Source organism: Numenius arquata, chromosome W (assembly GCF_964106895.1).
Source record: "Numenius arquata chromosome W, bNumArq3.hap1.1, whole genome shotgun sequence".
NCBI lineage: Eukaryota > Metazoa > Chordata > Aves > Charadriiformes > Scolopacidae > Numenius > Numenius arquata.
In genome coordinates, this window is record NC_133615.1 from 333,315 (window position 1) to 359,490 (window position 26,176).

A 26,176-nucleotide genomic window follows, 5' to 3' on the forward strand; every position below is an offset into this window, starting at 1 on the left:
AGGCAGAATGACTAAGAGGGACCAGGATGAAGATAGAAGTTGTCACAACTGATGTAGAAGTGAAGTCTTCAGAGCTCAGCACAGTCAAATTGAGGAAACTGGATAATCTTCATCCAGACTTTTAAAAGAATTGACACATGAAATCACAAGCCTAGTAGCAGGAATTTAAAAAACATACTGAGCATCTGACAAGATCATAAGAAGGCAAAGAGCAAATACAGCTTTTTCTACTGCAGAAAGAAGAGCATTTCCAACAGCCTATTCAAAACATGGCTCCAAAAGCAAACATGAGTCATTAATCAAATCTTACAGTTGGAATAACCGAATGTGTGGAGGGAGGTAAATCAAAACAAAAAGCCTCAGAAACTCAACACAGCTAGATCGTGCCAGATCAATCTGAAATTTTCCTGATAACTTCATTTTTTCAGAGTAAGGAAACAATTGCATTGAATCCCTTGGCTGTAAATGAGCCCCTCCTAAGTCTGGGTCCAGCTGGACAGCAGGACACGAGTCAGACAACTGCCCAGGTAACGGGAAAGGAGAATAAATAGCAGGAACTTCTGCTCTCTTGCAGGCACTCCTGCGAGGCAGTGCCATACAGAAAGGTACCCGTTAAACTGAGGAAGACAAAAGGAGTAGAAAAACAAGAAACTAGTGAAGGGTTAGATGGCGTCATATTAAATGTCACAGAGCTGAAGGAGATAACTGGCAGTGTCTTTCAGAACCACTCCTGAGACTGATTTTCCTCCGTGTTTTTTGTTAATGATTTTAACTAAAAATCAAGACATACTGATGATATTTGCTGTTTATGAAATAAACAGAGGTTGCAAATTGCATAGGAAAAGTACTGCTTTGAGGGCAGAAGTCTTGAGATGAAATTTAACAATTCAAAACAGAAATGACTTACTAGAACTTTCCAATAGATGAGTTAATATTACTATTATGGAAATGACTGAGAAAGTCCAGGCTTTAAGTGACAGTTACAAAAACAGTGAAAAAAGGCAGATGCAACCCCAGGAATACATCATCATCATCATCACCACCACCTCATCCTCAGCCCTGTCTACAGCTGGGTTGCAACATTGTCCTTTTTCTCTTCCTTCCTAGGGCAGCACTGAATTTATCCCTTCCTTGATACAATCAATGCAGTATTTTTCCCATCCTTATAACGTTTTATCTTAATTATGGTAGTCTTCTCGGAAGCTTTCTTATTCTCCTTTCTCTCCAAAGCTGGTAAGTATCGCTTCAGATCTGCAGTAATGTCAGAACCTCATTCCCAATCTAATGCTCTCATTTCAACCTCTCCTCACGCTTTGCACTGTAGCCATTACACCTCAAATGTGTAGGAGCTGAATATGCCGTGTCTTTAGTAATCATGCTTTTATAGCAGAAACAGCTTTTCAAATAAGGGCAATGTTATTCTAGTAAGGATTAAAAAAAAATTAAAATATTAAATGAATTTAAAAAACGGAATCAGAAAATGAATAAAGCTCTGGATGTGATCAACATCCTTTAAAAATTACTTTTACTTGCCTACATCAAATATGCCCTGGGTCCTGTGAAAAGTTCTGCTTGAATCTTCCATGCTTCCGGGATTTCACATTGGGTTTCTCATGACACCTAATGTTCTGATTTTAGAACAGCACCATGCTATCTTGTGTTTTCAGTAACACAATTTTCCTCACTACTCTGTTTTGCAATTATTTCAATTGAATCATTGTTGATTCTAAATACCTTCATAAAAATGACAACTTATTCTTTTTCCCTTGCTTTTCATATGGGTTATGATTTTTTTCCTCTCTGCCATCAACTACCAGCAAATGTTAAAAAAAAAAAAAAAATTTTTTAAAAAAAAGTATCATCCTTCTAAAATCTTAGGGCTCTGATAATGATAAATATTCCCTAGTGGAATTTTGGTTTGGGGTGGAATGAAATTAAGAAACCAAATAAAATTTAATTTTGGTTCTAATTGATAATGAAACCAAAAATATTTTTAGTGGATTTCCAGGCTTTTCTTACAGTATCTTCTGTTATTTGTCTATTTTAAAGTCCCATATTAGGAAAACATTTTGAAAAAGGAAATTTTGAAAGGGAACATTAAAGAATGATCATTTTTGCTAAAAGTGAAATCAATGATAATTAAAGCAGAATTCCTTAGATCTTTATTTCAGCTATGCCTTTCATTGAAATATGACTTTCATAAAAGAAACAGCGAATGATGTAATGAGATTTGATAAGCCAAGCTTTAGAGAATAATATGCAACATGTTAGATTCTGTCAACAGATCATGCACACTGAAAATGCATGCACTTATTTTGGTTTGAAAACAAAAATACATTATTTAGTTGCTATACATTAATGTAGTAGTTTAAATGTGTCGTATTAGGTTATAGAATTCTCTTCCAGTATTCTTTAATATTTCCAAAACAACGGAATAAAAAAGAGTATATACATACCTTTTTAATAGTTTTTGTCTGCACAAGAGCAAGTTCTCTGTTCTCATCTGCTACATACAAGGAAAGTTTCACGTATGGGTCACTGCAAAAGAAGACGTCATATTTAATAGGAATATAGTTTTACAGCCAAATATAATTTCAGTATATATATATATATCTATATGTCATTTAATGGGATAATAACAGCTCTAACCACTTCTAGTGAAAGTGTTTTCAGTGAAACCTAGTAACTGTAGTAAGCTACTGAAACATTTAAAATATGTGTTTGAATGAGCTCAATTAAATACTGACCATAGCATTAAAGACAATTTAACTTGCAGCTTTGTCCCAATGCTTTGGCCAAGAACCACTTGCCTGCACACAACTGCTGCTCGTGAGCGTGCACATCATGTCGGATTGATTACTTGTATCAGTAGATGTACATAAATGCATCTGCTTGTGAACTGCAATTAAATTCAGCATTAAGCACCAAGATTTAGAATAAAACAAAGCACCACTGTGATTAAAAAGAAATGCTGATACTACTTTGAAGTGCTTAATGTACTGTGCTGCCTACCATTTACTGGCAAAATAGTCTATTACAAGAAGCAGCAGAAACCAGATATTCACTGAAGCCAGCAGTTTGCAGTGTGGGCGAGGGCTCAAACAGAGCCTTCCTGCCACAAGCCAACGAGAAGAAAGAAGTTTGTATGGAAGAAGGAGGATTAAGAGGCAAAATTAAGGATCTTATAGGGCTGTGAAATGAAAGTCTTATCCTCAACACTGCATAACATTAAGAAACTAAGATTAACTGCTAACATTTGAACCCACAGAGGCATTTAGGCATGTTCGTGGATGTCACGCGCAAGCTCTTCTACAGCCACAATGTCATCTTAATGTTTTCTAAAGTCTAGCATCTGACTTGCTCTGTCAACAAGTCAAACATTGCAAATAAACAGAAAACAGCACTTGTTAAGGACATCTTTAAGGCACATGAAATGCACTGCCGGCTTGGTTTTTTGTTTTTAGCTTTTTGAATAGCAATGAGCATTAAAAAAAGAAAGAAGAAAACTGTTAAATAGAACATAAGGAAACAAATAAAGAGGAAAAGAATCAAGACCTGAGATTTACCACTACAGTTACTTATCCAGAAGCTGTGACTGATGTGATTTGATGACAGCTTATAGAAAAAGTTAAGTCATGTTATCTGCTTTACATACTGCTAAATTCAGCATTTCATTCACAACCCTGGAAGCTGCAGCTGCCTAAACAAATCTGACAGTTGGTAATTTTTTTCTGTACTTGGAACTCATGATCTGTCCTAGAGTGCTGTGAAACTTCATGTGATGAGGATCAGAGCACCACACTCATTTAGTGAGTGGCAGAGACAGCTTCTCATTCACAGATTGTAGCTTCCAGGCCAAAGTTTCCTACAAGAATTTAGGTATCTGAAGAATAACTACCACATGCACAACTTCTGTTCATGCCATCAGAACATAGGTGAACATGAGTATCAGATACCACAGAACAGAACACTGAATTTGTAACAGTCTTCTTCTCCACTTGGAATTAGCTGTAAATAGGAAATACATCATTGAAGTCTATTAGGTTGCTTCTCTCACTGCATAATTCTAACTCAGTGAAAGTTTACAGGAAATCATCTAATTTTTCTTCATTAGGATGCAGGATCGTGGTAATCACATTGAGCCATGGCAAGGGCTAAAATCAGACATACGGCCAAAATCGTGAATCTGGGTATCTTCTGCGTCCAGATAAAACACAGATCGAAACTTATTTTCAAGCATCACACACACTAGTTCTTAGTTTAAGAGATTTTACAGAGGCCAAATGCTCAAGGAATCATTTCAGTCAATCCTCCTAAGCTACATCTTTGTTCGGAGAAAGCTGTGTTTTTACATTAGTCAATTCAAAGGAAAGTCTTAGTGAAAACGAGACTGTTATAGCTTACAGGTTTCAGCCAATTCCACTGGGGACAGGGTTCCACCACATCTCACTTCACTGAAGTTAATGTCTAAATTAAATTGAAATATAGCAAAATATTTTTTTTTTTTAAAGATCTGCTGATTTAAACATTTAAAACTGGGATGACTCAGTGTATTTCAACAGAAGTTGAAATTAACAGCTTTCTTGCTCCAAATGTAAAGTTTCAAATCACACTGTATGCAGCTCATTAATTTATATTATTTTCTATAAAGGATAGTTAAAACACTTTAAAAAATGAATATTTATAAGTGTAAGTGTGGTCAAGGAATTGTCTAAGTTTTTGTAAACATTAATATCAGACAAAAAAAGTATCATTGAATAGTCCGAGTAATCACACTGCAATTCATTCCTTAATCCAGCACATTAACCTCTCCCTACCACTTCTTCCAGTTTTGGTGCCACTCCCCAGTTCCCAAAGACTTTTGATTGCATTTGGCTCCTCCGCACTGCATGTTTCAGCAAGCCAACCCTGCAACATTGTGATCATTCTTCAACAAATTTCTCAAGTAACAAGACAGAATTTCCAACAGTCATAAATATAATTAGACAATTCTTTACATTGCACTTACATAAACTCTTAGTGACTAGAATATATCTGACTAATATTAAACTTCTTGTGTTTGAAAGTCTATGACTAAAACACACAGTAAAGCTTTAAAGAAACTTGTTACTTAGAAGCAGGGTCAGATTGCAACAACTAAATAAAACATTTAAGTGCCACTAATTCAGCAGCTCCAGATGAACTTTGGAGTTTTGTATGTCCACAGAAAGAAAAGCCTCACTCGTCTGAGACGACTGCAGAATTAGAGCTCTGTCAGCAGAGCAAGGACATTAAGACAGTCTTACAGCATCCAGCATTAACCTTCCCAAAAGGGCTGCAGAAAATGAGAGAAGACTATCAAGAGTAATTCATAATCTGCTTTTTCATCCTGACTCACCCAGCTTTACAAATCTCACCCCATACACGTCTATCACCTGCTCTGTAAGCGATACAACAGACTATCCTGAGATCAATACATTTACTGGGAAAACTAAACAAGCTACAAAGTAAAGGACGAGAGATTAGCTGAGACTTCTTGGAGAGCAGACATAGTACAAGCATTGAGCAAACCGGTGAAGAAATCAAAGAATGGGAAAAGAATGAAAGAAGCAGATCCACCATTAAGAATACAACTACAGTAGCAAAACAACATATGTAAAAGGTATCCCAGAGAACAGACTCTAAACATCAAAGTAGTAGAAGCACTGGAAGAGCTTTGCAATGGCTAATTGCACCCTGAAGTCCTATCTAAAAGCAAGCATTGTAGATGAACATGGCATCTTTGCAAGGTAAAACTGTTACTGACATGGAAGGTTTATAGACAACAACATGAAGATCAGTAAAATTTTCCTCAATTTGCAGAAAAACAAAATATAGAATCTGATCTGTTAAAAAAATCACTGGAAAAATTACCAGCAAATTGGAAAGCAATATAGAGGAAGACAAGAGGAAATACCAGATTCCTGTCCAACGGCAGTATTTGTAGGAGTGTTACAGAAAGGAAATCCTGATGATCCAGATCCCAGAAGACACAATGATAAATGAGACACCTGCTGAGAGTACTCAGAAAAAACAACAAACCAACTAGGTCAGAGGGGACTTGTGAGCACCGAAGGCAGACTCAGATCAGCCTGAAGTTGCACTTGCCAGATACTTTCACTCCGAAATTGATGGATGAAAAGGAGGAGAGACAAGGGATTAAAATGAAGTATTGTCTTCTTGACTTATAAGGCAGACAGATTCATTCTTGAAGAAAGCATTATAAAAAAACCCATACGGCACTCCTGGTAACCACAATTTCAAGTGATGTATGAATACTTCCATTGTGCTCTAAAAATAAGTTGAAAATAAAGCAACTCATCCCACATTTCCTTGTGAGCGTCAGTCTCTGACTTGAATCACTGCTGATTTGCATCAGGTTTTAAATCTGAATGCCAGGTGAGTTTAAGAGCATGCCACCGGATGAGCAGAATTAAGCCCTTCAGCTCATGGAGATGACATCATATAATTGACATATGTTTGAACAGTTTTTGAACAGTTTTATGTTTGAGCAGTTTTGCAATTTGCTTGGAAAACTCACTGTAGAGGTAGCTTCGAGAAGAAGAACTGCTTTTGTCTTGGGAAGAGGGTAAAATATTACATGAAAAAATGTAGCAAAATAATAAAGTAGAAAACTATAAGTAGAAATCTTGATCTGTATGAATTTTTATACCAGTATCAGTGTTAAAATGCAAGCTTAATGAAACCCATAACATAACAAATTGACAAAAATCAGACTTCTAGAAAGCTGTTGAAAGCTGCTAATGTAGTTAATACCCAAGTGAAAGTTTACACAGGTGTTCCAGTAGAATTACTGTAATAACAGAAAGTGGATACAGAAAATGAAACACAAGCTTGGAGCCTGGGGACAGTACAGATGGCAGTTCCGCATAGCCAGCTCCGTACCCTGTTTTACACTGGCCAACTTTCAGCTGGGAGGATTTCAACACTGGGGACACCAGCAAAGAGAGATGAGAGACTGACAGAGTCACACAACACAAGCACGGCCACCGGGATCAAGGGGCTGTCCGCTAAAGAGACAACCCAACTCTAACAGGACATAACGAACATGTAGTGGAACAGAGAGTAATGTTATAACACCCTCTTTAGCCATGAAGGTATGTTGTGATGAAGGTATGTCGGCTATTGTATAAAGACGACTGAGGGGGCGTGTAAGTAGAAGTTTCTTTTACCTGCTAGAGGGCTCCTTTTTACAGATAGTGCTGCAGAAATTACACCAAAAAAGCCAACCTCAGGGACATTCGTAATAAAATGGAACACCACAATGCGGCGGGAGGCAGGAAGCCTCCAGGTGCAGTGAAGGAGACAGGCACAGCCTGATAGTCTGAACTCACAGACTTACAGTCTGAAAGGTTACAGTTTCTAATGCTTTAAATTTCTTATACTTGACAATGTCATCACCCTCTAATATCAGACGTCAGCAGATATATTCAGTGTGTATTACCAGGCATTCAAAGGACTAAGCCGGGTTTTAAAGGCACGTTTTTGTGAAGAGCCATGAGCCCATCGTTTCATTATCACACTAGTGACTGGGGATGAACGGGCGTTGATTTCTTGAACACCTATCTATAATATTCCTCTTTACAAAATCCCAAAATGATTAAAAACAATAATCTCATCTGTCCCAACATGATCTGCCCAAAACCTAAAGAGGATGTCAATGCCTGCTCAGATTAGAACAACTTTGAAGGTGATAACAGTTCTTTGGAGAATAAACTGGAATCCTAAGAAAATTATGTTAATAAGAAAAGTTATGTTAATCATAATCACAAGTTACTGAAAAGAGAGTTTGGCAGAGCAACAGCTGTTTGATTTTTTTTTTTTTTTTTTTTTTTAATCTGAGATCTTAAGAAATCCTTTTCCTGACCTTCTAAAATCCCTCAGACATTCAAAATTATCCATTTGCCGTGGTTTCGCCAACTCTCAGAATTTTCTTAAACTCAAGCAATTGTAGATATCATTATCATCTTTTATTTGAACCTCAGCTTGAAAAGGCCAGCTTCCAGTGCTTCTTCACGTGGAGGACAACAGAAAGCACTGATGACTTAAAAAATCTGAAAATTTAAAAAACAACAAACAAACCCAAACACACCAGCATCCTTTAAAAACCATGTTATTTCAGAGTCCTGTGAAACTGGGGCCCATTAATAGTTTCACATGTCTTCACTTGAGTCTGGAATTGTGTTTGCTGTATATTCTTGAAATAGTTTTGAAAGCAAGTCTCAAAACACCTTTTGCCAGTGACCTGATGTATTATTTATTTATTTTAAGGCACAAAAGAAGGGGGTGGAGAGTACAGGCATATGTGAAAGAAAAACGAAACTACTAAGCCCTACACTGCTCTATTTTTATTTTAAAAGCTGAAACCGCCTCCCCAAGTATAAAATTTAGTATCACTTGTTATGCAAGTGCATGCATGCCAACCTTGCTGCACGAAGGCAAACTTCACGTTTCAAAATAGCCTTATCATTTCAAAGGAATCACGTCTTGATGAGATGATAATTTTGCTTCTGTAAGAAATGCAGGTGTGTTCCCTTTGTGTTTTCCCTTTCCTGCCTCTGTTCCACATACATGAAAGGAACTCCTCAACAGCTCATGTAGTTCTGTCTAGAGAAATACTAGCACCCTCAAACATGAAGGCAGAAAAGGCTTTTTCTTGAAACGACACCCAAATTCACTGCTTTCCATGGTCTTGAGGGCTCTATTTGGCTATTGGGCAGTTTTTCACTGAACCCCTGACTTTCACCAGTCACGCTTAACCGAAAGTGAAGCGGAACAGACAGACAGAATTCCAGTATTTTAACTTAACCTCTGTGAAATCTGAAGGAAGAAGAATAAGGAGAATGCACTTGAAATTGCTACTGTCTTACACTATTGCACTGAAGTGTGAGGAAGCTCTGCACAAGTTACCGGGCTTACCCCCTACCTAACTGGAACAGCAGCAGCACACCAGCCTGCCACTTCCCAGGCACGACAGATCAAACACAAGAGAAGTAAAACGCACAGGTACAGGGCAAGGAACACCAGTGCAACTAAACCTGTCAGAGCTCACTTGTCAGATTAATTTTTTTAATAACATATTTACATTACCCCAGTCTTAAAGTGGGTAACATTTATTCTCACCTAAATATTCTAAAGATTAGAAAATGCCAGCACTAGCACAATTCATTAAGATGCACAAAAAAATCCTCCCAGTTACTGAAGACAAAGCAAACTCTAGGCTTCAGTTCCTGCAGAGATCTGTGCCCGAGAAGCAGCATCTTCCCAGCTGTAAGACGCACCTGCTGGGAGGCGAGGAGCCAAGCCAGGATGGGACTGAAGGTTGCTGTGTGTCTCTCCAGACCCACTCTTTTAAACTGGCATGGGGCATGATGAGAAACAGCTTTCTGGAGAAAGGACTGGGTATTTCAAAACCCTTGCCATATAAAACTTCTTAATGCTAACAACCCTGCACACCATCTGGTACAGGCACCTACAGGTACCGCTATGCTACTGTTACGGATGTGCAAAGGTGTCCAAATTAGCTCAGCACTTCCTATCAACCAACTTACTCCAAGAGGACACCAGGGTTAATCTGCAGACTGTGGTCTATATGTACTATTATAGACGCACTTTTACAGCCAGTATGCTGTAATTTACAAATTCAGATCAGGAAAATATACCACCTTCAAAAATGTTCATCTCAACAAGTCTCTATAAAATTAGGGGAGCCCCATGAACAGCAATTAACATCAGGGCTGAAGCAGATTATACTCGGCAAGAGGAAGTTCCTTGAACTTGAAAATGTTTTACAGAATCATTTAAACTCTGTGTGTTCATGCACTTAGTTGAGCTTAAAAAGTGATCAATAAGCAATCAAAGTTTTGTTTGGTGATTTTTAGATGAAAGAGATGGTGGAAACAATGCCCAAAATACGCATCATTAAATAAGGTTAGAATAATAATGGGATAGTTCTAACAAAGTTTTATGAAAAGTAGTAAAAACAATGTTACAAGGCAAAATATCTTTTACAGTCACTATCATTTTTTATCGCAACAACCATTTTCCCTGGTCAATTTTGCCATTCCTGCAACTGTAAGAAGGGAGAGCACAACGAAAATATACCGAAATTAACTGCAAGGAATGCCTCCGAGCAGATAGTCTGCATTTACTCACAGGTTTTTATTTTAACATGAGCCTTCTGAGGTGTATCTTCCTGTCTGTACCACATAAAATCATGAGTTTTTTTAAAAGAGAAATGATTCTGCTCTCACTGTCGTACAAGCCTCATGCACTGTGACTAAAGCAAAGCACGAAGTGACTAACTGCACTAGAACAGAGGAACATCTGCTTTCAAGAAGAAAAGAAACTCTTACCTTATCCTTCACTGAAAAGCCAAACTTGCAATCCTCTGTGTCTCAGCATGCTAAAATCTCACTTCTCCATACTAAATCCCAGAGCCGTTTTACAGGCCCCACATTTTCCTTCTATTTTTTTATTTTCCAAGGAAAGGCTCACACCTCATCTGGCTCTACAAGCAATTTAGCAAGGCTTTATTCAAAGAGCTACTAGAGATAATGACTCACATCACAGACAGCTGCAAAGAAGTGCCTGTGGGTGAAAGAGGGAGTTAAAAATTATATATCAAACTCCACCTACAGTGTCTCCACCTTCCTAGGTTGTTCCTTTAAAATGCTGTCTTCTATTAGAGTAAGAAGACCAGATTCCTTTTGCATTTTTCCTGTATTGAAATACTCCTAGAGCACAAAGAAAAGCTCAGTTTTCTAAGCATGTCTCAAAAAAAAAAAAGGTACTATCTTTTTGATTTTGTAAGAGACTTTAAGTGTAAACATATGGATTTTTTAATTTTCCTTGAGGCCATTTTTGTAATTGTAAGGCAAAGGTAAATGAATGCTCTAAAAGAAAATCTGCATACATCAGCCCTAGATCTGAATTCTTCCTACGCTGGTTCACACTCCCAAAATATCTTAACAAGTTCTAAAATCCAGCAGGGAAAAAAAAAAAAAAAAAAAAAAAGAATAAAATCCCGTGACACCTGACTTTTGGAAAAGTTCCACAGGGGAGCTCGAGGCAGCACCCGTACCAATGAATACCACATTCACTGGGTGCGTTCAGGAACAGGCTTATCCAGCTTAACACAAAGGGATGAGAGAGGCCACAATCTCAGCGACATTTTAAATGACCTAATTGAGCACTGCTGCTGGAAGCTGGCTCACCCCACCACTTGCTCCGGGTCCTCTGCTATCCCCTCTCCTGTCACCAAACACGTACCTCACACACCAGAGATGAAACCGATGGGGAAATGAACTTGAGTCAAACTCGGGTTACGCTTTCCTTCAGTCCAGGGTGTCCTAAACCCAGACCAGGTCCTTCACCCAGTTCACTGCAAAGCCTCTTAAGCGCTGGTGGGTGGAAGAGTTGGTGGAACGAGCAGCTGAGGCAGAGGACAATGGGATTTGTCCCTGCCACATGATGCGCAAGTCTCGCCAAGGCTCTTGGACAGAACTGCTGGGGTCTCGCCCTACTGCCCCAAAGAGCCCCACTGCTGCCACCTCCTTTGTGTCAGGCAGGACAAGGTGAGCAATCGCACAGGACCAAACTGAGGATGATTGATAGCTACTTTTGCCAGGTTTTCTGCTCAGCAGAGGGAAGAGCAGTATGAGCAAGACTTTGACTACTGATTTAGCAGGTGTAAACTGCCATCTCACCCTCAGAAAGCCTGGCTTTCCACTGAGGCTGCTAGCCCATCCATCAGCCACAGGAGCCCTCTGCATTCCCCAGCTGCTGCCGGCAGACACACGAGTCCTGACACAGGAGCAGAATGGTATCTGACGAAAGTAAAAGGCAGAAAGCAAAGGAAACATAAACAAAGGAAACAGTGAAATTCAGTGAAACGTAATTAGTCAGTGGTATTCACTGTGGTTAGGGAATTAGCCAGGTTCAAAAGGCACCAAGTTGGTCACGTTCACAACAAGAGCAGCCAGCTAAGTTCATCAAAAACTCGGGATACATTAAAAAACTCCTGCCTGAAGTCTGATGTTAATCTTTAGTTACTGAGGTAAAACTCAAACTTATGAGAAGCACATTATTTTCTTACTAACACAGGTTGAATTAGCCGGTAGAAGTCACTGTGAAGGCCAGACTTCCAACAACCTCAGATTAAAAAATCCTGAATTCAGATTTACAAGGAAATTTAACTCAAGACAGTCTGCTAAGTATGAGGTTTTCAGTACAAAATAAGACCTTGCTATCTTTTATCTAAATATATTCAATGATCCTTATTCTGCAACACACACTAGGAAAGAAAAGTGTAGCATGCTGAATACTAGGACAAATGACAGAAGAATACAGCAAAGAATGAAGAATTAATTATTTACATAACATCTTTTAAATCTCAACTTTCAACAGCCACAGAGGACATAAATGGATACATAAACTAAAAATTCACAAAATAAATGACATTTCTATCATGCTTAAATTTCAAGGAAAGCAGTAGAAGGAAAAGTTTCATGCTATTTATCCCAAGTACAGAAGATAGTAAGTTCTGTACAAAATCACTACCGTTAAGAGACCTGGGAACTTGGCAACAGGGGCTGGGTTTAGTGAATTAAATTCCCCAGTGATTACTGTGTCAATGACTGAATGAAAATGCAAGTTATGCAAACACCTAACAGAAGGCAACTGGGCTCTATTGTTTCCAGTGAGCGGCGGTGACCGCCATCCTACAGGTTGGGCAATGCCAGGCGCCCACACCCTTTGCTGGTGCCGGCCACCATCACATCTGCACACAAACGTACAAACAGCCCGAGCGCTATTAAAGGCCACAAACCTTTAAAGCCATTAGCAGGTAGAAGGCCAAAACTGTAACACAACACCAACTTTATTCAATCAGCCTTTCCCCGCCCTGCCTGATATATAAGTGCTCGACTCCATTGCTTCTCCTTGAAATATACGATTTCGTTATTTTCTGTCCTACCTGAACACTGAAGAGGTTGTGATCTCCAGGGCCAGTGTGCTCCCTTAGCCGCTACCCGTGGCAAGCCAAAGCCAGTCTTCAGCTAGTGCTACTGAAGGATGTGGCAACCCAACCACCTAACAGTCTCCACCCACCAGAAAAAGAGATGCATATCATGGGCTTATTGCTTAGAAACAAAATGTCATTTATTACTCCTAAGAAACGCTATGTTACTCTTCACCGGACTGTATGAGGAAAGTCTGAACTTCTGTCTGAGCAGCTCCTTCCGAAAGGCTTTCTCCCAGAAATGCAGCAGATGTATACTTCTGAACAGAACTTTACCCCCATCTGAAGACAGATTTCTTTATTTTTCATTTTAATCTCCTGGTACAGCATCACGACAGCATGCATTTGCTATCTACAGGATAGTTTCTGAGATTGCAGTTTAATTAAATTTACCTTCTACACCTAGAGTGGACAGTAACCACAAGTTGCCAAAAGTTCCCAAAACCCAACATTTGTGGGTGCCAACGGAAGCCCACTTAATTAAAAATGAATTCCTACTAAAGAGCTGAGAGTAGAACACTGAACACCCTGCCGGTGACAAGAAATATAACCCAGCCCAGCAGCACCTCCATGTGAACCCGCACAGGGAGGGTCTGACAGGCCTCTGCCTCCCACAGCTCCAGCTTCGGCACCTCTGCACGCAACCTCTGCCCACCGTTTTTTATTCGTCCCCCTTTATTTTATTCGGTGTTTAGCCTTGTTCTGAAGACTGAATTACTAATTTCCTCATAGACTTTTCTCAGGCTCCAATTTCCAGGGATTATTTCACAAGCACTACTCCTGCCCACCTCCCACCTCACACCTGTGGAAACCGAGGGCTGGCGTTTGTCCGCGTTTTACAATCAGCTATCCAAGACACTGGGAAGAAAAAAAAAAACCCAAACAAACCTCACACGGTACTTTTCTGTGCTGCTTCTCTGACCTTGCTGTTTGCGGGGCTGTTTCTCTCACTTTTCCCCTCAGTCCTGCCCAGTGTTTTTGCCCTTTCTCAGACAGGCTGTTGCAGGGTGCCTCGGCGGGGCCCGGCCTGAGGGCGGCTGCAAACCGGCCGGAACCGGCCCCGGCTCCCCCCACGGGGCTCCCCCAGCACCCACACACCGGCACCCAACCTGCCCACACGCTTCAAAGCCAGTTTCTGAAGAGTACTTAGTATTCCACAGCATTTCATGACACATTAGTGTCATTTTTGCAGGCAGACGCCAAGCCGTTTCTGTACTCCGGGCCATACAGATAGGAACTATAGTTTGCATCAGCTCCGACCCTGGTCAGACAACATCGAGGGCTGCCTCAGCCAGCTAAACTCAACCAAAAATGGTCTTCTCCCCCATTTGCCACCCAAAAAGGCGGCAGATTGCAGGGGGGGAGCGGGCAGAGGCCCGGGTTTTCTGAGGGAGAGCTGCAGGGGGGAGCCACGTCTCCCTTCCCACCACCATCCTGCCCAGAAGGGGCAGCTACAGGAGACTGGGGCTGGCCCTTCAGGGTCACCTCCCAAAGAGCACTTACAAGGCCATAGACGTGAAAATCCCTTTCCCCTCCATCTCACAACAGGATTGTAAGTACTAGGTATTCACCCCTATTGCAATCGCACCCATAGAACACGAAATGTACAGGGTGAAGCGAACTCGTGCCATTAGAGGCGCCATCAGGACCATGCTTTAGGACGTTGAGGAAAGGTATAGCTGCCATCAGATGTCTCCATCCAGCGGCTCCTGTGCCCGCTCCTGTCCCAGCTGCCCTCCAGCCGCCTTCACTAACAGAAACACACTGAACCGCAACATTTTGCATGCCAGAACAGGAGGAAAAAAATCAAGCCAAGAAAATCTTTCCTTATTTTAGAGATGATAGGAAATCTGCCATGAGTCATCGCCTAAGATTAAGTTCTTAGTTATAAAGATGGTTATTTGTCTTAAGAATGTGTTTATTAAAATGGCTGTAAGGAAAGCGTGCGTGTACAGGGGTTAGTGGTTGCCTGTCAAAGCTCTGCAGCTCCATCTGCAAAGGAGAAGGCAGCTGCTTTCAAACACAGCAAAGGGAGGCTGCAGACATGAATTACCGGAGAGAACAGCTTCAAGAACAGCAATCAGGAACCGCTGAGAGGGGGAGTCCAGCCTTACTCCTCTGTGCTGTTACTCATTATTACAATGAGGTTTTGGTGAGATTCACCACCACGCTCTCCATCGTATCAAAACACTCCTCCTGACCAAGAAGGCACCAGGGAAGACAGCAAAGTCTGGCAGGGGGGTTGGAACTCGATGATCTTTAAGGTCCCTTCCAACCTGAACCATTCTATGATTCTATGAAGGGCAGAGTGAGGATGAGTGATGTCCCTAGTGAAGAGCAGTGACCTGTTCCTCAGCAGGAGCTGTCTCTGCAGAGGAGGGCAGCCATGCTCAGCTCCAGCATCCCTGCCCTCCTGCAGGCTGGCACGCAGCCCTCCCCGCAACGGGGGCAAGATAAGGGTTGCTCGTGCTCCCCAACACCACAGCTGCAGCCCTGGAGTCTTCAGACAGAAACGAGTACTTACAGCACCCTGGTTAAATCTGCATCAAAAAATTCCATTTAGAAGGCTAATCCACAATTTATTACCTCCTAAAACACAGAGATAGCCAAGTAGATGCTTTTCCTTCTCTCAGACAGCACTGGCAGGCATGAAACAACTGCACGCCACTATATTTAAGCTCCCTGAGGTATTATTTTTAAAATTACTTAAAAAATGGAGCTCACAAGTTAGGGTAAGCTGAGATGCGTTTATATCCTGCAAAGAGTGACTGGGATACATGAAACTTCGTAGATAAACTCATCCTGACTGAAATCCACCCTCTGTGAATACTAAACCTGTATCAGGATTTCCAGCAAGGGAAGCGAGGAGGGAAACAACTCAGTTCTTTAGCTCACTGACAATGACAAATGCATGTAGAATACGCTGGTTTTTAATGCACATCAGAATCAGTGACAGCAACAGAAACTATATTGGCCGGCAGCAAAATTGGAAAAATAACGACAAAAACATTGAACAAAAACCAACCACCAAGTTATACCTGCTCCAGTTCCTCACAGAGAAGTCAGGGGAAAAAGTGCTAAAGCGGTTATTTTTGGAAGTGTCTGCATTCCTCTCCACTTTCTTCTCTCCACATTTGCCTACGCTGCAGTGGCTCTACAGCTCTCCACCCCAGCAGCTCCCAGCCCCACCACTGCCCCAGTCCTGCTCCCCTGTCCCAGCACTCATCCCCTCGCCGTGGGCAGGGTGCTTCGAGACAGAACAGCACCCACACATGTGGGGACATCGCAGACTGTCCTGAACTGACCATTTGAGGGAAACGCATCCAGAAACACCGAGTCCCATGAAACGGGATCAGCTCATCTTTTCTCCCGCAGCAGATGGAGAAGGTCTCCGACGTCTGGCAGTCCTGGTCCTCCTGTCCTTCCTGTTGCAGCCAGGTGATGCGCACATCCACGAGTTACCAAGTGGCTTTCATCATGTGCTCATTTCCAGCCAAACCACCTCCCCGGACCAACGTGGAGTCCTACTCACCCTCCTGTGAGCACGCAGATCCACGCCATTGGGGCACAGCAAGCAGGGGCCAGGACTGCAGCAGCCGCTACTCAAGTCAGCTAAGTGACAATAATCCCTGTTCAATGGCACCAACATTGGCAACATGGCAACAAACAACATGTGTTGCTCATCAGAAATTACTGTTTTCAGTTCGTTATCACTGGTGCTGACCATACAGGCACACCTGGCTGCTCCAACCCAACGGCAACTCCAAACAGCAACAGCCAACAGCTGTGGCAAGGGCGAGGTTTTAGCAGAAGGGCTTCTAGGAACTGCCTTAGTTCGACGTGGTTGTGTAGTGTCAGAATCTCCTCACATCTTACATCAATAAAAAACTAACTGTTGTGCTACCAAGACATGCAAAATGTTTTTCCGAGTTCTCTCAGGGCAAAAAGCACTGTTTGCAGCATCTGTATTCCCTATTTCACCAGTCTTAACTTCCATAAAACTTGGAGCACATTCTTAACCACAAATTATGATTTTATTTATGCATTTATTTTTACCAGGTAGGTGAAGATTTGGACAACTCTAAGAGGGGCAAGTAAGCAGCTGGGACAAAAGGTAAAGCTGCAGGAACAGAGCACTGCCTGGGGCGGGACAAGGGCCCTCACACCACCTTCCCCACCACTGGGGTTTGCTGTCCCCTCCTGGGGACATCCAGGCCAGCGCTCAGTGCTGGCAGGACCAGCATGGCTCAAACCACCGCCTAGGCTCTCTCACTGCTCCCGCAGCTAGCCCGAGGCTCCCGGCGCTCCCCTCTGTCTCTGATAATCCGTGAGAAGCTACCACACCTTGTTGTCACCCAAGAAGACACTCAAACCTCAAAACTGTTTGTTTTTCACTTACATAAACTATTGATTCAATTGTAAATTCTGTAAAAGCAAAAAAATAATAATCACTGTGGTGTCTTTAAATGTGCAAAACCTCCTTGTACTGGACAAATACAGAACAGAAAGATGGTCCATGACCCTAAGAGGGGACAACCCAAGCATGAGACGAGATCCAACAGAAACAGATGGGTGAATACAAAGAAACAACAAACAGCACCAGGCAGCGTGATGGGATACTGCCAAGAAAGGTTGGGCCACACCATCCTTGAGATCCCTTCCAACCTGGTGTTCTGTGATTCTATGACACATCTCAGCACTGGCCCCTTTGGCTATTAGCGAGGCATTCCCAAGCTTCACCACCAAAACAGGGTTCTGTGATGACCCACACAGCTAAAGTACAGGAAACAAAATCTTTTTTAAAAAATTAATGGATTACTGAGAGCGCCAGACCTCCCAAAGCAATCGCTGGCAGCAGCAAACAACCTCAGCCGCTGAGAGCAGAAGCTTCAAAGAGAGTAGTGTGACAGGGTCAACGCAGCCAGTTAGAGAAATGTGTCCCTCTGCCACAAACGACCCCATGTGCACCAGCCCAAGCAAGAAACACAGGCCGTGGAAGTAATGGAGATGCGTGATGGCCAGAGGCAAGGAGGGCTCCAACTCATGGATTTATACTGAAGAGATCTGCAAACTTCACAGCCTGGAGACGCAGCCACAAGCGATGCTGGCACGAAACAGGCTCGATGCTGCTGTGAGCAGAGACGCGAGGCAGCGTAGGGCTCAAGTCCCAGGGAGAGATCAAATGGTTTGAGCTGAAGGCTGGACATCCACCAGAGATCCAAACTTACTGAATCCATAGCTCTGTACGCAAAAAAATACGTTATTTGGCAGCAATACCACTTCGTAGCCATGACCCTTGTCTCGTGGCCTGCTCACTGCCCTCCTATGGAACTTCATCGAGCTCTCCGATTCTCAGGGCCTCCTCCCCAGCTCAGAGGAGTGGAGGGAAGACTACCTGGGAGAAGGACAGGGTGGGAAACAGAGAGTCAGAGAGCCCTCAGCTGGTCGCTCATGCTTCAGAGCAAAGGCCCAGAAAGGTCAGTTGGCAGGGTCAAGGAGAGCAGCACCGAAGGAGGGAATCCCCAACCATCCCGCTGCCCAAAAGTACCTACGAGCAGTGTTACTAATTCTCATTAAATAGAGATTGAAAATAGAGTAAGAGCCATTTGAAATCTAAAGCGCTGGACATCCTTAAATGCATATGCACAACCCCAGGCCTGAAATTTTCGGGCAGAAAGAAGTACTTCACACACAAAGGAAAAGCTCCACAGAAGAAAGCTTCTCCAAGTCTACAGACAGCTGTTCTAGCATCGCCCTTGCAACCATAGGTAAGCAGCTGTACTTCTGGAGTAAAATACCGCCTACAGCTGCTGTATGCGTTCCACAACTGCAAGATGAAAACGCAGTTACAGGCTCACACTGCTGAGCAGAGCAGCAAGATGTATATTCATTTGTCAGAGGAGAAACAATACAATAATGCTGGGGCTGTTGATTAGTTCTAATGAAGTAGAAATAAATATACCATGCATCCTGGGAAACTGTCAGACATGGACAATCTTTCAACTCTAAGATACGAAACATTACTAAGTTTAGGAGGAAAAATTAAAATATATAAAAAGTAGAAGCTGCGGAACATTTCAATCCATTCTGCTTAATGATTTAAAGTGATTAGTAGAAGAGGAAGAAAGACACACATTCTGCCTCAAATACTTAAAAGCAAAAGGTTCTCCTTAGAAGATTTTGTTCACGTGCCTCTTTATCTTTTATGAAGATCAGACTGAGGTGAACAGTGGGTCCCAGCAGACAGCAGGCTGGTGGGAAAAATGAGGGGCCGAATACAGACAATTCCTTTTTCAAATAACAAGAAATATTTTAAATTTTTGCATCCATACACAGAAACCTTTCTAGTGAGCAATTACCTGATTAAAATTATTTTTCACTGTAACATTATAAAGCTCAGGAATTATTACTAAGTCCTCTTACCCATTAGCAAGACCACATACTCCGCTAAGCAGTATTTCTCCATTTACGGCTACTGAAATACATACCCAGTGCCTCCTGAAGAACATAGTATGTATAAATGGATAAAACCCTGCTGATTTTGGTGAAAAACATGAAAGACTAATTTCCACAAAATCCATCAAAGTACCAGCTTGTGGTACCTCGCTGAGGAAATTCTCTGGTGCCCTCTGGTGCCAGCTCCCCAGAGCGACCCGGAGCTGACGGCTCAGTCACGGTGCTCCACGGGGAGCCTGCTTTCTCCGGGACATCCTCACCATCTTACTGTCAGCTTCTGAACCGTGTTTTTTTCTTTTACTCCTTTGCCTTCTGAAGTACAGCCAGGTTTAGACTTAATGAAGCTCCCAATTGGTTTCTTTCCCTTCCCCCTAACTCTGTAAATAATATATTCATTTCTACTATACTAGAAAAACCTTCATTTTTTCATTGCGAGTTGTCACTTAGAATATATTGCCAGCAAACGTCCCCCCTCCGATGCAGTACTGTAATTAACTGCCATGCATTGAATCATTCATCATCTAAAGAACAGTAAAGACAGCAGTGATAGGAACTCATCATGGTTTCATCCCAGTGCCTACTAGAGCACTCATTCCAGTCTGCAAGAACAAAAAGTCTTATTTGGTCCTGATTTTTGTTGAAGTACCGTAACACATCAAGATTTTCTAGTGAATTTCAACTCGGATTGCCCAACGGTCCCTCGAAACCCAGCAAGTGATGGCAAATGAGAAAATTCCATAGCTACGGCTGGCACAAAGCAGGGGTGGGAGCAAGCAGATCACTCTGGTAAGAGCAAAGGCTCTCTTCAATGGCATTGCTCAAATCTCAGAAAGTGGAACATTTGTATTGCTTTGAATATTCCATTTCTCAAAGCCTTAAAACCAGCAGAAAAGTGGTTTTCTAGACTGTTTTTTTTTTTTCCCCAACTAGAAAAAGGAAAAAGAGCCACAGTGTGAACTCTCTCCTACTTGAGCAACTGCCATCTGGGCAAGTGGCTTTGTTGAATTCGGTCCTTTGAGAGGTTTGGGATGCAGAACTCTCGTTTTGCTCCACCTCCAGCAGCTTCCCGAGCCAGGATAATGGCAGACTTCACACTGGCGTATGTGCCACTTTGCACCACTGACACATTTCCCCAAGAATGGCTTCTATGAATCTAGCTAATGTAACACTTTACCGGCTATGATTTTTGACTGATGGCTGATGTCAAAATCCATTTCGTTAGGCCCACCACACAAAAAAAATCCATTAAGAGTTTGAGTTTTGTCTATTTTTACATGCAGTAAATAATTTTAAAGGAAACAGAAAAATGTTTGGTGAATTTCTGAGTGACACTCACTTCAATTAACGTGTCTGCGCTGGACAAAGGAGCTAGCAGTAGGAGGAGAACAGGCTGTTTCTAAAGCCCAGTCCCAAGGCAGCGCACTCGCTAGGGGGCATAGTTCCAGGGGTACAGCTGTCACCAGAATTTTTCTGTTAGCTCAAACAGGGTATGCCCTAACTCGAATTGGTGTAGAAACAGTGATAGTGGACTTAAAGGAATAGCTAGAAGATAAACATCTGCTGTCTTTGTCATCCGCAAGGCATATTCACAGTCACGTGTGCTCTCCTCCCATTGCCGATGTCCAGTGACAGAATACACAGGAATTAGGGAATCCAGCCCCATTTGGAAGAGCCTTGCTCTCCACAGGGGCCCACAGGGTGATTTCAGATGCCACCAGGAGCCTGCGTGACCCAGCACCCCAGCTCTCCCACTGAGCCACCCATCCCGGGCCCAGGAGAGCAGATCGGAAAAGCTGCCCGTGTCGTGGCTGCCGGGTTTTCAGAAGAGAGCAGGTAAAAGCAATAACCCCAGAGGCAACCCCCGTAAGCGATCGTCTCAGTTGGGGTGTAGCTTCCCCCTAACGAGAAACACCCGCAATTTTAACTGGAAAGCACTTTACCTTTTTCAACTTCCTGACAGCCACAATTTCCACTTACTTCATGATTTAGAAGGCAAAAGCAGCAATGAAGAAATTCCATCAGATATACCTGTTTACTTAGACACAATCCCTTCGTTCTTTCCAAAACCATAAGTTTAAATAAGAATATCCCCACCATAGGGTCTTATTTCACACAACCAATAATAACCAGAAGACATTTTCTTCTCATTTATACATACGCATTCACCTTTTCTACTTGTGAGTGCATTGGTGTGTATATGCAGAAACTATATTCCTAAGAAGTGTGTCCCCACTGTGCCAAATACCCCAATGGCCATCCCTCCGCTACCTTCACAAGTGCTGGATTTTGCTTATTTATATTTTTTAAAAGTGGAAAAACAAAACCAATCAAAACCCCAAGCCCACGCAGGACGTACCTTTGGGGAAAGACACAAACTTGTCCACTGAGGCAGAGCCTGCTCAGCAAAGTCACTAGAGAAGTCCTTCTATTTTGATTTCAGTAATACGTAAAGAGATTCAGGAGGGGAAATGCCATTTTATATTCCAAGGTTCTCTAGGCAGTGACTGCATTCACGTGGAGTGACTTGCACTGAGCAGCCTCAGCTACCGTGATACTCACAGCATCATTCCAAATATGTGAGTAAAAGCAAAACAGTAATAAATAATAACTTTTTTCCAGTATGTTGCCCAACTAAGATTAATTACATTATAATTTGCATTACCTAATTACATACGAGAACACAAATACTAGCTGAATTCATTAAGACATTACATTCAAAAAGTTGAGAGGCAATGAAAAGGAAATAAATGTAAAATAATACTGTATATATTCTAGTATAGTTTATGTCAGATGGTGCCAATGCACTAGGCAGCAACGAGACTGTAACGTGCCTTTCAGAGTTCCGCATGCAAAGCTAGCACTAAATTCCCAAAGCTCCAGCCTGCAGTACCTATCAGCCATCAGTACCTATCAAAGGCGTGTGACTGTACAGGGCAGAACGTCAAACAGGTTATAAACCCCACCTACACCCAAACCCACCAGCCCCTGACGTCCACCTCAGCTGAAACCACGCAGATGGACCTCATCCTGTTTAACCATCTCCTCAGTTGCTCAGAGCTTGTATTTCATTCTATATTCTAGTATACTTTGTGTCCTGTAATCATAATTCTATGCATTTCTGAACTCATATATCATTAGTTACTATTGAAACGATTTCAGAGGCCAAAAGGAACTTCAAAAAAGCAAAATCAGAAGTGCTGAGTTTTCTTTATAGTTGCAGTCTTCAGAAGGAAAATGCTGGTTTCTCATGCTCTACGCTGGCAAGAGACCTTCCCTGGGTCTAACCAGGCAAGAAACGGCTTTCAGACTCGGCAAGCCTACAGGCAGTGCTGTATAATGGTAAAATTGATTACAAGCGGTAGGGAAAACCCACTGCGGAGCAAAACACAGTGTGTGCCTCGTAGTTAATCTTTCACCGTTACACGGTCACTTGCTGTGCAGCCCAGCACTGAGCCCGCAGTGACTCCACCACCCAGAGGCTCGGCAGCTGCCGGGGCCCTACCTCTGCAATTCTAACCTGCTTCCAAATGATTTTAGATTAACTCATTCTAAAGCGTGTAACTATCTAAAATATTTAGCAGTCACTTGACCTTCTTTCTCCCAAAAAGGACATTACAGAGACCAGGAATTTGTCCTCAACACTCAATTTAATTTCTGAAAAGAGACACACACCCCCCAAAACGTATTTGATCATAATCCAGAAGTGCCGGTTTGGAACGACGTGCAGAAATCCTCATGTTTCATGGTGTGCAGGATACTCCAAGTGTATGAAAATCCTCAGGCCGTGCTGTTGTGGTTTTGGGTGCTGACGACTTCTTTTCTTTTTGCTATGGCGGCGGCAAACACCCAGTGCAGCCCCGGCCTTTTTAAAGGACAAGGATTAATTTTCCTTATCCTCTTGCTTAGGTCAAACATTAGATGTTCCTCCTCCATCGTCCCAAATGAGAATTTAGTCACCTACTCCGTGCTGATCCTCAGCAGAGCTGCTCACGGGCAGCCATTCCCCAACGCTATGTCAGACTGACACTCGACAGCTTTGTCAGACTGACACTACCTGTAGGAACTGAACTCACTCTGGAGGTTCAGGCAGCACGAAATGTTAGTCCCTCAGCAAGGTTGGCAAGGCCCCCCAAAACAAACGGAAAAATTAAATTGGAACTTTAGCCAAAAAAGAAAACTTTCTGAAAGCTTGCCAACACAGCAATTCAAGCATTTCACTAAGTTTATAATATATGATGCTGTGAGTCTCAACTTTGTTTTAAACAGCTCTTTAGTAAAAGTTAAAAGCCTAAGTTGGGGATATGCTTGAACTCTCTGGTTTCATGGAAATCCTACTGACTCCAGACCAATTTACTTAAATATTTAAGGGCCACATCAATAGGCCTCAGTTCAAATGTCACTTACCTTTTATCTTTCAAAATGCATGAAGTTAAAACTATTTTTACGATTAATCAATTCCGAAGCAAATTTTAGGCGTTCTTTTGAACACATCTTAAATATTAACAAAAGTTCTATGAGAAGTATGGCCGAAGGAGATACTCCAATGCGGGGATTCAGCTGTAAAGCTTCCGGTGTATCCTTTAACACATCAAATGAACACTAAAAAGATTCTCACTTCTCTCGGATTACTTCTGTAAAGTTGCCGCGCACTTCAAGAGTTATATAAAGTTCCTCTTAAATGAGCAGATTCAATATTCCAACCACTAGTTTTGCTTTTTTCCAAAGAAGTGGTAAAAGTTAAAGCTCTGGAAACACCGCAGAAACAAAATCCAGCCAATTAAATATATCAAGTAATCAAAGAAATCTGTAATTGTGTGAAAAGGCCAAATTAAACAAGATCTAGAAAAAGCCAAGTTAGCAGATAAACATGGCAATTCTAGGATTAGTATTTACAATAGGAATCTTGTTTTCTATGTGCCTTTGCCCCAGCTCTTCTCTAGAATTTGCCCCTGCTCTCTTTTATTTTGGTACTGCAGCATCTCAAGCAAGCGGTAGGACCCCTCCGGTGCGGCCCAGTGACACCAGTAACAGTACTGGAGCTCTTCAGCAAGCGTTAGGTGTCCCACTACATCTACAAACGAGCTGCTGCTTTTGCTGCTGACGGGCAGCATCAAAAGCTGTTCTTCAAAACAGCAAATTTTGGGGAAAGAAAAGCAGCTTTGTCTTACCATATTCCGCACACAGCTACCGAAGGAACGTTTGTTGCAAATTTCACAAGAAACACATTAGTTGATTAAACTTTGAATTGCTGCTTTCAGGTAGTTTCAAGCTAGATATGCAAGCTAATGAACAGTTTGTAAGCATCTTTAATGAAATACAGGAAAATCCACAAGGAGGCTCATTTATACATTAAGAAATTAGTCATTTCAATAAAAGCTAAATTGGATACCACTAATTTCAAACTGATAAAAAAATTTCTAAGTAGATTAGAGCATTTACAGTAAAGGATTTCCTCACACTTAGGCTTGAGGTAACAAGAATGTCAAACCTGAATTAATCTTTGGGAAAAAATGTAATGATTTCCGGTTCGTTGTGGCTTCAGAACCAGCTTCTCCCCAGTAACTAGGGGATTTGATTCTTTAAGTCATTGCACAGCAAGCCCAGACTTGGAGAAAAGCTATTCCTACAGCTGTGACTAACTCTTTCAAAACAAAAGACTTGAGAACACACAAAGTGACTGTATCTGTATCTTTCCATTAGACCATTTAGAACCAGTTTTCTCGTTTGACAATTGTTATTTTGGCCAAAGACCAGTGCAAACCATGCTCTGTTTGCCCCATCTCTTGATACACAGACGAACAGGGAAGCAACCATAGGAAGAACCGTGTTATTCCCTCCAAAACCTTCTCTTTTCCTTCTCAGGTCCCCAGTTTGAAACTCACAGTGTTTTGAGGCTCAAGCGGGATGAAAACCCGGGCTTGCCCTGGCCTAACAGGAGAGCACTGAGCCAGCACAGTCCTCTCAGAACACCTCTTCCACACCAGCACGTACTGCTGCCTTCTCCTGGCACAGGCCGGACAGGAGAAAATGCTTTCATTGCCTTTCTCACGCTGATCCTTATGGGTTCCCTCCAACTTGAGGTATTCTAGATTCCAAGGTGCCACCCTTAGGAACTGCAACAGTGGCACCTGGATCTGTCTGAGACCATGGCAATTCAGAGCCTGGCTACCGAGTTGGGGGCTCTCGCCAGCACTGCCCCTAACTTGCACTGGCTGTAACTGAGTAACAGGACCTCTCGTCACGTTAATGAACAACCAATTATACAGCATCTCTGCTCTGCGAAGTTTGTTCTGTTTAAAGCCACACAACGGTCAATGCAGAACACCCACCTGGCTCCGAAGATGTCTTTTTTCGCCAGATCAATGCCAGAAACCACCTTTACCCTGAGGATACGAGACTCCTCCTGTTAACAGAAAAAGAAAACGGGTTTAATGTTCATTCTGCAATTCATTTTGAAGATCAGCTGTTGGCAAGAGGTTAAGCTGTGGGTGAACTCCCAGCCTTTAGAGAGCGGGAGTCTCTCCTGGGTGGGATTTTGAAAAGAAAAATCTCTTGGAAGGAGGCATACGCTTTATCTGCTGAAGAATATCCTGAATCCAAACGTGAAAAGCATCCAACTCCAGTCAGAGCTGCTAAAGAGTTACGTAAAAGCACAATAAT

General features: G+C 42.2%; 1 protein-coding gene across 2 annotated transcripts in view; it reads right to left on the bottom strand.

Moving 5' to 3' along the window:
- Window positions 1–25,913, bottom strand: part of LOC141476666 (E3 ubiquitin-protein ligase NEDD4-like) — a 104,213-nt gene extending 78,300 nt beyond the window's left edge. Inside the window, exons 1-2 of one of the 2 annotated variants that reach the window (XM_074165464.1) lie at window positions 25,846–25,913; window positions 2,457–2,538 (exon numbers count right to left, since the gene is read on the bottom strand). The gene's annotated coding sequence lies outside the window, so the exon portion shown is untranslated. The remainder of the gene's footprint in view (window positions 1–2,456; window positions 2,539–25,845) is intronic. The other variant, XM_074165465.1, reaches the window with a different exon arrangement.
- Between the last annotated feature and the right edge of the window lie 263 nt (window positions 25,914–26,176).